The sequence below is a fragment of the Maylandia zebra genome, unplaced genomic scaffold (assembly GCF_041146795.1).
Source record: "Maylandia zebra isolate NMK-2024a unplaced genomic scaffold, Mzebra_GT3a scaffold02, whole genome shotgun sequence".
Classification (NCBI taxonomy): domain Eukaryota; kingdom Metazoa; phylum Chordata; class Actinopteri; order Cichliformes; family Cichlidae; genus Maylandia; species Maylandia zebra.
In genome coordinates, this window is record NW_027490032.1 from 2,095,219 (window position 1) to 2,106,577 (window position 11,359).

An 11,359-nucleotide genomic window follows, 5' to 3' on the forward strand; every position below is an offset into this window, starting at 1 on the left:
TTGAGAAAGAAAAAAGAAAACAAGCAGAAGAGAACAAGAGTAATAGAATAAACAACATCACAATGATATTTGGGAATATGACAGTAAATACTAAATGTTAAACATTATTGTGCAGCACATAAGATCAACAGAACACAGTGTGCTTTGAGGTAGGAGCCAAAAAGGGTGTAGTTTGTGGGTGTGATCACCCGTGTGTACACCTGTGAGCATGGACGCGCTTGTTTTGTTAAAAGGTTCCTTCATGTAATGATCTGCTAGAGGGTGTGGGGGGGCCACAGCCCCGTCCTCCAGGGCATAAAGCAGGTATGGAGGAGATTAAAACTTCAGACATCCAGAGGCCCCCAGAACACAAGAGACCAAGGAAGACCAAAAGAGGGGCAGCCGCGCCACTGTCCCAGAAAGAGCTGAGGAGAGTCCCAGATGAGGGGTCACTCAGCAGCCGTGGAGCAGAAGCCAGGGGGGGTTGCAGTGACGCGCCCGTGAGCTCCGCCAGCAGCCAGCTGTGCCTGAGTGACCGAGCATCCCACCTCCGAAGTGGCCCGAGCGAGCCCCAGGATCCAGGCCGCCAAGGAGTGAGCCGGTGTGTACCTAGACGCCCATCCCCAGACACAAAGAACCACCAACACACCGATGTCTGAGGGGGTCCGCCACTGGCAGGGAAGTGGTGGTGGGGGGAGATAGGCCTCCAAACCTTGGACGGCCTGAGATGTCCCCAGAGAGGTGGCGTCTGATACCCAACCTGACATATAGACACAGACATACAGGCACACACAGATACAAACATCCATTCCCCCCCTCATGCTCTCATATGCACTTACTCCACACTCAACAGGCAATTTTTAGCATCTGTTGTGGCTGCGGTAACTGCTTCTATGAGTGTCTGTTTTTTTGGAATGATGGGCAAAAATATTATCAACACAAGTGCATTGTTGTAATGTGTGGGTGGGTCACAGCTGTGAGCACATTGCTAAAACTTTGACTCTGTCCTAAAATCTCTTCACTCAATCCTCACATAAAGTGTTTAGAAATGATCTTAAGCCTTTTCTCTGCTAAAAACACATGTTTGTGTTTGGCAGAGATACTGTAAACAGTGATACTGTTTACATTTGTTACACCCCGGCCTAGGCAACCGGCGTGCAACACAGGAAAAATAAAAATAAGGAAAAAAAAAAACAAACCAAAAAAAAAAAAACCACTAAGGTACTCCACCAAAAATCCCAAAAACGAAAGTACCGACAACTATTTACATCAAAGCAAAATAGGACATTTATTTACATCACCAAACTATTTACAACCAGGGGGGAGAGATCGCGACCATGACAAACTGAAACACAAGGCTTATATACATAGAAGGAGCAATCAGGGAATGGACCACAGGAGGGAAACACAGCTGGGGCAAATTAGACCTGACGAGACAAAAAAGGGTGAACTGAACACACTGAGATACAACAGACCTTCAACGTAAAACAGGAAACACATAACAGTCCCGCAAAAACAAAACACTGACAACACCGAAACATAACACATTGGTCTGTAGTGATTTGTAGACACAATGGCTTTAAATATTACACCCTCAGGAACTGATAGCTCTGCTTATGAGGATTTTGGTGCCGGTTACTTATTGTTCTGCTTTAAGCTGGAAGCTGATGTAGGTCATTCAGGGAATGTGTTGTTAATTAAAATGAGCAACATAAGGTTAGAAACCCGTTTCAGAAATCGTACAGTCACACTCATTTGTTATTCTGTTTTTGATTCAGTCACTGAGATATCGAACATGAGACAAGTACTACTGGCCTACTACTAAAGCAGGGGTGCCCAATCCCGGTCCTCGAGAGCTACCGTCCTGCAGCTTTTAGATGCATCCTTGTTCCCACACACCTGAATCAAATGAATGGCTTGTTATCAGGCCTTTGCCAAACATGATGGCATGCTGAAGAGATCAAACCATTTGATTCAGCTGTGTTGGAGTAGGGATGCATCTAAAAGCTGCAGGATAGTAGCTCTTGAGGACCGGGATTGGGCACCCCTGTACTAAAGACTCAAAAATGAGTACTATAGGACTAACCAGGAATGTTAAAAGAATTAGTAATGGGGACTCATTTTCTGGGTGTTTTAGCATGTGATCCGCTGCCAACAAAGACCGTCAACAGATATCCATGCACAGCTAAGTGTTTTGCAAGTTGGCATCATTTAAAAAAGTTAAAATTTGCTTTAAACAGCAGAAACGAGGCTTTGTTATTGTAAGTCATTTTTGGAAAAAACAACAACAAACAAAAACAGCAGCCAACAGCGATATACATGACTTGCGCATAATAAGCAAATGAATAATGCAGAAAACAGAGATTTGAGATAGAACACTGTTCTTGAAGTAAACAGAGAGAGCTGTACAGGAAGAGTGATTTTTATCTTTGTAGAAGCAAAACAGCAAAAGTAAGAGGGAATTATATGATTGTCTTTTGTCAGCTCAGAAGGAGCGAAAGGAAAACAGTTCTCCCTGTCTAATTCTTGTCATGGTTCCTGGGTTGCTCACCCAGTATTTTCAGTTCATTCATGTTCACTGTATTTTTCACTTGTTCTCATGCCATCTCATTCCATGTGTCATTAGCCAGATTATGTTCAGCTGTGTACTCACTGGTCTCTCATTATCATCCTCATCAGTCTGTATTTAAGTCTTCTGTTTCCACTTGTTCACCATCCTGTCATTGACGTTGTCATTCCCGTGTGTGCCGTATACTCAGTCAGCCATTCAGTCAGTCTTTCATTTGGCCAGTAAGTCAGCCATCTCATGTTCTGTTCATTCCTCCGTGCTCTGCAATAAATCACCAGTCCTCGCCTCCACATGCAACCCCTGACAATTCATTCAGAAATGAAATTCCAAAAGTCTCCGAGGTGAGTATATAATCGGGGGGGGCTCCCCGAGCCAAAAAACAACCGTAGACTCGAGCTCCTGCCTCACCCTCTCCTTGGGGAAGGCACAAACTGCGAACTGCTGATACCAAGCCGAGTCTGCTGGGTCCATGTTCTGTACTTCTGTTATGTGATGTGTGCAGCAGGAGAGAAGGACCCAATGTGCAGACTCCAGGAGGCAAAAAGTGTATTCCAGAAACAGCTTTATTGCTGAAGATAAAATAACTAATCTGAAAATACCAGTTAGTGATGGCCCGCTTGAAGCTGACGCTCCGGAGCGTGTGTCGAAAAAAACAACACACTGGTTCAGAAGCACTGTGTCGAGGCTTGCTTCGTTTGGCAAAAGTCACGTGACCAGTGACATGCGAAGCTTCATTACGCACGTAACTGCTTCGGTACCTGATTCAAACGGATATAAGGAAGTGAATCATCCACGGGATTCGTGGAGTGTGTTGATGGTGACAGATAGCGAAGAGGTGATCATTCCACTGACAGATATGGAGCCAGCAAGGAAGAGAGGACGTTCTGGCGTGTGGGAATATTTTGAGTTGATTTTGGTCAATTTATTTTATCTGCCGAAGTGAAACACCTGAAATGTCCAAAATCATGTTTTCATAATGGAAATATCATTACAGCATATGACTTTAGGAACACTTCCATGTGAATTAAAGCTGATGAAGACTACAAAATGTATTTGACACTATACGTACATGACATTGCTACACAGTTTAGAAAATCATTTTGTTTATTGTTTTTAGGTGATAGTCTGCAGGACCCAGGAATACCTGCATATCTACCAGCTTGCAGTGTAGTACCTGCACTCCACAGCCTCTTCTGTTCCATGCAAGTGGATTTTCTCCAGGGCAGGAGAAACTATTTCTAAGAAAAGAAACAGACTCAGCCAGCACACAGTAACACTAATCCTCTTTTTAAATGTAAATAACAAAAGGGCTACCTGACATAGATCATGTTTTTACTTTGCAAGTTCTTGATTAAAGGTGGGTTTTGATTATCGCTTTTCTGATTACAATCTATGCTAAATTGAATGAAGTGATATTGATTTTTCATTACAATCCTGTGTCGATTTGTAAATTAACGTTATTATGCCTGAAACGCCAGCATATCAGGTTAAACCCCACAACATGTCGTCAAACACCATGCAGCTAAAACAGTAACTGGGAGCAGGTTTACGGATTCTGCATACAAGCGTGAACACAGAGCGCTGACCCGACACGTCAGAATCAGATTTTGGTGCGTCGTCGGGTCCGCGCTGTGTTTGCCTCTTTTTTCTTCGCTGGCTTCTGCAGCTGCAGGTTTCATAACTCTCTGTTTACATCTCTAATTAAGGCTCACATGTGTCAGCTTTCTTTTAATAGATACGAAATTATGGATATATACTGATACATGATCAGAATTGTAATATTTCTGACTGAGGCAAAACTTTCCAGATTCCAATCAAATTGAATCGGATCCTGTATCGAATCAAAATGATTCTACAAATCAGTAACGATGCAGCCGTACTCAGCTTCCTAAGCATTTTCCCTTTCCAGTTCACAATCAATCCCACCCCTAGGTCAAAAATATGTATAGGACAATTGGCCTCATCTAATATTTTGTATGAACCTGTCCAGCTGTCCAGTGATTAAATGACAAGTAGATGGAGGCAGGACTCCACAGCAGGGGCATACTCCATAATGTGCTGTGCATTATCATATGTATATTATATATATTGCTCACTTATTGTATTTACCAACATCAAGGAGTTATGAGCAAAGAAAGGCCACACCATAGTGCATGTTTAAATAGGGCAAGTTTATTTATCAAACTGTATTACGCAAATACGCATTACATTTTTTCAGCCCCCCAATCGAGTAAACAAAACCAATTACATGTTCAAAGCAACGGAACGGTGGCCCAATATCGGAGAGAACACCACTCTTGAGTGAGCAGCGATGATTGAGCAGTCCGTTTTATTTTGCAGATTCAAGCTGCTCTTCAAAATATTCGCCACCAGATGTCACCGGAGAGGACTGTGTTGAAAAGCTTCGAGTAATGAACCATTTTTCAATGCAAGCTTCAGTGCTTCGGAAAGCTTCATTTGGCCATCACTAATACCAGTAAACTAAACAGGCTGGCAAATGGACCACACAGAGTGGGATGAGGGAGATCGCAACACTGACTGAAGAAAACACAGGGCTTAAATACACAGAGTGAGCAATCAGGGAATGGGAGACAGGTGGGAAACAGCTGGGACAAATCAGGGCTAACAAGACAAGCGAAGCAAAACCAGATACATTAACATGAGACATGGACATTCAAAGTAAAACAGGAAAGATAGCACAGAGACGTGGACTTGACAAGGGGATACAGCTGACAGGGGAGACAGCAACTTTGGAACACAGAGACATAAACCATAGGACAGAGAACTCTAAGGAATCAAAAGACTAGAAATTATAAATAATATCAAAGTTCAATAATAATGTAAAACTGAAAACTCTGGGTTGACAACCCAGGCACCCCAACAGTAAAAGCTCTGCGTTTCACTTAATTTTTTTTGGTTTGACTTGTACCTGTAAATGCCGGCAAAGCCACTTTACTTTGCGCTTTTATTTTGAAGAGTACCTTAGCACTTCCTCTTTTATTGTGTCAGACTTCCTGTTCTGTTCTCGGTGAGGCGACGCAAACACGTTGCTTCAGAACTGGCTAAAAGATGCGCATGGAGGAGGTTGGCTAGCTGATTCAGCATGATTAGCACCCTTGGAAGCAGAAAGAGGTTGGTTAATGATTGCAAACGATTGTTTATGTATTTAAGAGACAGAAAGGTTGTTGTTAATTCATTTTATTAAATGCTGTAACATGAATAGTTTAAAAACTATTCATTTATGTCAATATCACTGTTTGGGTTAATCAAAATAATTTTCTATAGTAAAATGCGAACATTTCTGCACTTTCTACTTGAATGTTTAATGGTATTTGTTTGTGCCTCTTTATAGTTTTCACAGTGCCATATTGTCGTTGTTTGTGCATCTTTATAGTTTTCACGGTGCCATATTGTCGGTGGTTAAAGGAGGAGAGAATAAAGTTGCATCAGTCGAAGCTCTCTGCGTCACGAGTGGTAATTCCAAGTGGGCAGCTACAGTGAAAACTCTCTGACTGCAAGAGACCTGCCATCCCTGCAGAGAACCTGACACCATTTCATCAGAGATCCAGCTACCAACCTGTTACCAGCCAGCTGATTCCACTCGCATCCACAAACTGCACTCGCAAGGTTAGAAAGAACAGCATACTAAAACTCAAGACTCCAGATACTGAAAGAGACATTGACTACCAAGAAGAAACACGGGACTGCTTACACACATGCACAAGCTTAATGCATAACTAGAAACTCTTTAAATAATGTTACGAGGCCAAAATAATTCATGGACTGCCAACACATAATATCCCTGAATCTGGTTAATGTTTCTTGGTGAGCGAAATGTGTTCTTTGTGGAATAATAATTCACAGGATGTCTGTTTATGAAAAGGTTTAAAAGGTGAAGCTCATTAGCTAATTTATGAACATTTGTTGTTGCTGTCTTACACTAAACATACCTTTGAATGTCCATAATCAGTAAATGTTTGACATAGCGTTACTCTGTGGTAAAGATTAACTACAGCTTTAAAGTATAGTCAAGCAGTAAGGCAATCAAAGCTACAATCGACTTAAGGCAGCTACAGAAACAAAATGTCACTACCGGAAGAGCAAACAGACAACCCCACAAACGCACCATGTGAATCCAGCTCATCAGAAGAAGAAACAGACAACCCTATAAACGCACCATGCAAATCTAGCTCACGTGAGAGAAAATTAACAGAGAAAGGCCTAGAGATGCAAAAGCACGATATCAGAAAGCGTGAAAAATCATTCAACAAGACTTATAACTCTTGGAAGCTCGTAGCAAGGGAAACTAGAACAAAACTAAAATCCCTCTGCTCAGCAGAAGACCTCAATAAACTGCAGCAAAACATTGAAGCAAAGCACGACGCTGTAAGTTCACAGTATGAACCTATCCTGCGTAACAGTAACACCACACCTGACATTGTCAACAAAATGGACGCCTGTGTTACGCTAACAAAGGAGGTATGTAACCTCATAAGTGACCGTCTAAAGACTGTTCATGAGGAATATAATAACCATCTTGAGAAAGAAAGAGTAAGAGAAGTGTTAAGCAAGAACGAATATAGGTCTGTTTTTGGCGACAGCATAATGGAAACTGCAAGCTCTATAGAGTTGTCAGAGCAATTGAGCCGTCACTCTGGCTCATCCTGTACCCGCAGCAGTAGAGTAGATGCAGAAGCAGAGCTTGCTGCCAAGCTGGAGCAATCAAAGGCTATGGAAGAAATTCGAGCACAGCAAACACATCTTCACAAGTTAGAAAGTGAATGGAAACTCAAAGAGGCAAAAATGTTGTCAGAAATTAAACTAAAAGAGGTGGAAATGCAACAACAGTTGGAACAAGAAAGAGCAAAACTACAGCAGTTACAAGCAGACAAAGAAGTTGCTATAGCAATAGCTCGCGTGAAGGCGTACAACAGCCTTGAAGGGTTTGAGAACCACAACGGGGAAATTGATAGTAAAATTAGCTCTGCTTGCTACAGAAGGCAAATTGAACCTCAGCTGAATCCAAATGCCGCATCATTCCAACCCCACCAAGCAATTCCAGAAATGACAATGACCCAGGAGTCTGTCAGCTTAGCACAAGCAATCGCTAGCTCATTAAGTATGAATCGCTTGCCAGTCCCTGAGCCTGCCACATTCAGTGGGGACCCTTTCCAGTTTACCGATTGGAAAATGTCATTCATTAATCTGATTGACCGAAAACCCCTTCCAGCAAGCGAGAAGATGTTTTATCTGAAAAATTATCTTGCAGGAGAAGCACGCAAAGCGGTAGAAGGTTTCTTTTACCAAAATTCAGAAAATGCATACAAGGGAGCATGGAAGGTCTTAGAGGACAGATATGGGAACCCATTCATTATACAGAAAGCATTTCGTGATAAACTCATGAGATGGCCGAAAATCAGCGCAAATGACCCACTAGCGCTACGAGAGTTTGCTGATTTCCTCAAAGGATGCTCTGAAGCAATCCCACACGTCAAAGGACTAGCTATCCTAAACGATTGTGAAGAAAATCACAAATTGCTCAAAAAACTGCCAGAATGGATCGTGCGCAAGTGGAGTCGAATTGTCGTAGATGAACTTGACGAATCTGGCACCTATCCAAATCTTGCATGCTTCACAGACTTCCTGAGTAGAGAAGCACGGATAGCTTGCAACCCGATAGCTTCTCCACTGTTGATGAATTTCAAACCTGTAGATGATCGAATCCCAAAGAGAGCCAAAGTCTTCAACACAAACATGCAACCAAAGAGTTCCGCTCAGGAGAAACAAGACACAAACATTAGTAAACCAAAATCACCTTGTTCTGTTTGTAGAAATGAAACTCATGGAATCTCAAAGTGTCCCATCTTTGCAGCTAAGAGTGTTGAAGATAAAAAGGTATTCATCCATGAAAACCGGCTCTGCTTTGGATGTTTAAGAAAAGGTCATATCACCAAAGATTGCAAAAGGCGACACACGTGCAACATTTGTGAACGTCGTCATCCAACCTGCTTGCACGAAAACAGAAAGCAAAACCCTGCAGAAGCAGTAACAAATAGCCCCACAGAAGAACCTGCAAGCCAGGAAACACACAAGGTCATGTCTCATACATCAACACAACGCGTTTCGGCTACCTCAAGTATTGTCCCAGTCTTTGTGTCTTCTGTACAAGAACCACAGAGAGAAATACTCACCTATGCATTGCTAGACACACAAAGTGACTCAACATTTGTCTTGGAGGACATACTTGATAAGCTGAATGTGGATGTCCAACCAGTAAAACTGAAACTCAGTACCATGACGGCTATTGACACAGTCATTTCGAGTAAGAGTGTTCATGGTTTACAAGTTAGAGGACTCCACTCTGAGAGTTGTATCCAACTACAACAGGCTTATAGCCGCGACTTTATCCCAGTGGACAAGTCGTACATCCCAACAAAGGAAACAGCATTACTGTGGCCTCATCTCAGAAGCTTGGCGGAAAAGTTGCCGCCTCTCCAAGATTGTGATGTAGGGCTCCTGATTGGATATGACTGTCCATCTGCGCTGGCTCCTCTTGAAGTCATCATAGGTGACAAGCATGAACCCTTCGCACAAAGGTCAGAACTAGGATGGAGTATAATTGGCTCATCAAACCCCCACCTAGACAGACAAGGAAACCAAAGCTTTGTGCATCGGCTCACAGTAAAAGAGTTGCCTGTTCCATCAGCGACAGATGTTCTAAAAGCCCTGGAATCAGATTTTGCTGAGAGAACCTATGAGAACAAATATGTGTCCCAAGAAGATGTCCATTTCATACAGTTCCTCAGTAATCACATCACACAAAGGAAAGACGGACATTACGAAATGCCTCTCCCTTTCAAAGGGAACAGCCCACCCAACCTGCCAAACAACAAGAGGTTAGCCACGGTACGTCTACAGTGTCTCAAGAAAAAACTAAAGGCCAACAAACAATACTACGATCAGTACCGAACATTCATGGAAGAAACCATCAACAGGGGTGATGCAGAGCCTGCTCCAACAGCGTCTCAGGGGCAGACCGAGTGGTACCTACCACATCATGGAATCTATCACCCCAGGAAGCCGGACAAACTAAGAGTTGTTTTTGATTGTTCGGCCAAATCCCATGGTGTCTCTCTGAATGATACCCTATTAACTGGACCTGATCTTATCAACCCTCTGGTTGGAGTGCTTTGCAGATTTCGGAAAGAAGCCGTGGCCGTAATCTGTGACATTGAAAGAATGTTCTATCAATTCGCTGTCACCCCTGAATCCAGAAACTATCTGAAATTCCTCTGGTGGAAAGAAGGTGATTTGGAGAAAGAACCTCAGGAGTACAGAATGGCAGTTCATCTGTTTGGAGCTGCATCATCTCCAGGATGCGCCAATTTCGGTTTAAAGCATCTCGCACGACAACATCAAACTGATTATCCTCTAGCATCAGCCTTTGTGAAAAAAAACTTCTACGTTGATGATGGATTAACCAGCGTTCCATCAGTTGAGGAAGCCAAAGAACTGATCATTCAGTCACAAGAGTTGTGCAGAAAGGGAGGCATGCGCCTTCACAAATTCAACTCAAATGAAGAAGCTGCTCTCTCCAACCTGGACCCTTCTGAAAGAGCAGCAACCATTGAACCTCGTGGGTTCGACCCATCCCCTTCAGAACGCGCTCTTGGCATTCAGTGGTCGATAGAGGACGACACCTTCAGTTTTAACATCAGCCTGAAAGATCAGTCTTCGACTCGCCGTGGTTGTTTGTCCGTCATTGCCTCACTCTATGATCCACTTGGATTTATCGCTCCATTCAGCCTAAGTGGAAAACTTATCCTACAAGAGCTTTGTCACAGAGGCATTGGATGGGACGACCCACTCCCAGAAGATGTGAAGCCACGGTGGGAGAAATGGATAAATGGTCTTTTCAAGTTGAAGGAGGTCTCAATTCCAAGATGTTACCACCCACACGACTTCCAAAACATTGTCAGAGTAGAGCTACACCATTTTTCGGACGCCAGCTGCTTAGGATATGGTGCATGTTCTTACCTGAGATATAAAAATGACAAAGACGAGGTTCATTGCAGCCTTGTGATGGGAAAGGCAAGGGTGGCACCCTCAAAGGTCACAAGTATCCCGAGGCTTGAACTCGCAGCAGCGGTGGTTTCTGCAAAAGTAAGCGTCCTGTTAAAGGCTGAGCTTGACATGAAAATTGATGATGAGTTCTTCTGGACCGATTCCCAAGTGGTACTTGGTTACATCAACAATGACGCTCGCAGGTTCCACATATTTGTCGCAAACCGTGTTCAACTCATTAGAGACAACAGCAATCCCAATCAATGGTATTATGTGGACACCTCAGAAAACCCAGCGGATCATGCATCCAGAGGGCTTCATGTTTCAGACATCCACTCTACAAACTGGCTGCAAGGACCAAAGTTTCTCTGGGAACGTGAGTTACGTCTAACACCTAGCACTCCAGCTGAGTTACTTGTTGGTGATCCCGAAGTCAAGACAATTCAGGTGCTCGCAACTGACGTCAGTACCTTCAATGATATTCTCGATCGTCTGAATCAGTTTTCATCTTGGACAAAACTCATAAAGGTGGTTGCAAGAATCAAAAGACTGAGATCTCAACAAAAGCATACTGAACATGTGACGATCGAGGAGCGTGAGAAGGCTGCTGAAGCAGTGATAAAGATCGTACAGCAGCACGCCTTCCCTCATGAAATAAAAACGTTTCAAGCCAAAGGTGACCTTCCAAACTCAAGCTCTCTCTTCAGTCTTGACCCCATCTGGTCTGATGGACTCTTGCGCGTTGGT